We start from the raw sequence: 1,814 nt of genomic DNA, 5'->3' as shown, positions 1-1,814 counted from the left end.
ATAGGAGACTCTGAGTATATCCTTTCATGTGGTTTTGACTTTAGAATGATGTAATTATTTTATATATTCAAAAAATCAATTAAACCAAAAAGAGAAAAAGAACAATCCTTGATATTGAAAACAAATGAAATAAAACTAAGTGTATGTGAGACCGATAACATAACCAAAAACAAAGATTTACTTCAAATGACTTTTGAACACAGGACTTTGTTTTTTCTTTAGTGGGATACATTCTAAGAACAAAACAAACTGCAAAAACCTCTTAAACTTCATTCTGTAGTTTTACTGTTAGTACTAATACTGGTATTGTGAAACTGTTTTATCTATGGCATATGATAAAGCAAATAAATTCAGTGTAAGAAGTAATAAAAATATAAAATCAAATAATTTAAAAATTTCGCATTTTAATTAAATTTAAATTAAACTTGCAAGCTACAGATACTCTGAAGAAGGTGACAATGTCACTGAAGAATATGAACAAGCTGAATAACTTGGAACTATGGATGAACCTCTGAGTGAAGAAACAGAGAAGATTGTTCAATGGACCAAGTGTGACGATTCCTCAGACAACTTCTGTGAAGCTGATGACGTATAAAACCTTGATACTGAATACGTAGATTGTTCTTAATAGTAAGCATTACACAGTCCTAAAGGACTAGATGCTTGGAAGATAGAGAGTACAATCATCTATGAAGAAAATTGTTTCAAGTCACAGACAATTAAAAGACCTTTAACTATTTCAGCTTCTGATCAAGGGAAATGTGAAGAGAACATTTTTCATCAACAGCTAGAAGGTCTATGTATAAAAAAAGTAGGGGGCATTCTACAGACTTTTATTTAGACTACATGCAAGCATTAATGTGCATTTGAGAACAAGATAGCCTTTACAGGATATCTGTTTGGAAAAGAAATGGGGATACACATTACAGAATTTCACTAGTGCATTTGATAGGATTTTGATTGAAGGAGAAGGTACAAGAAGGCTCAAGAATCTGTATTTTCTCTATTTAAAAGAATCAAAGCCTTTATCTAAAGTGCTACCATTCTCTGGGCACTCGGATTTTCAACTATTCACTGGAAACGAAGTTTAAGATTCAGAAAAGAAAGTTATTCCTAGAAATATTTCACAAAGTTGAATAATTTTTATTTTTATGAAATTCTTTTTTTTTTTTGCTTGAGATAGAAAAAGGAGCAAGATAATTACAAGCAGATTTTTGGCAGCATTATAGAAATCTTTCCAAAATTATAGACTGTGTTGGTTGACTTAAATGTCGACTGTGGGAAAGTATTCAGACTCAGGGTTTGGGCACTGCTTTGAAGGTCCTGTTTTCAAAGAAATTGACAGCAAATATGCCAGCAAGTGGGCTCACTTCTGAATTCCATCTAACCAGACAAGAAATCGTATCGTTGTTTAATGCATTTGGAAGAATTTCTATAAGTGTAAAAGAATTGGAAAACTTCAGAAACTTGCTACAAAATATTCATTAAAGAAATTAGTTGAAATCTGCCTGTTTCTGGACAGTGGAGGCCAAAGAGTGAAATAGTAATGAAAGTTTGAAGTCAAACCTTTTAGAGGAGAATTATATCACTTAAGTAAACAGTTTTATTTTGCAATTGACTTGAGTTTAAATATGTATAATATTAATGTGAGTCAAAGTAATACTTAGATAATGTGGCACAAATTTTGAAGTTTAATATTGACTAAAATCAGGATTATCAAATTTAGAAAATGAATAAAATTAAAAATTTTCACAGGGAGAAATATAGCAAATTGCTGACTACAAAAGAAAGGATTAGAAAACTTGAAGAAATAG

General features: G+C 30.8%; 1 pseudogene; it reads left to right on the top strand.

Annotated features, from left to right (window-relative positions):
• The first annotated feature begins 421 nt into the window (after window positions 1–421).
• Window positions 422–1,488, top strand: LOC102893021 (annotated as a pseudogene).
• The last annotated feature ends 326 nt before the right edge of the window (window positions 1,489–1,814 follow it).

Source organism: Pteropus alecto, unplaced genomic scaffold (genome assembly GCF_000325575.1).
Source record: "Pteropus alecto unplaced genomic scaffold, ASM32557v1 scaffold196, whole genome shotgun sequence".
Classification (NCBI taxonomy): domain Eukaryota; kingdom Metazoa; phylum Chordata; class Mammalia; order Chiroptera; family Pteropodidae; genus Pteropus; species Pteropus alecto.
The sequence above is the reverse complement of the archived record's forward strand: the minus strand, read 5'-3'. Positions and strand labels throughout refer to the sequence as shown.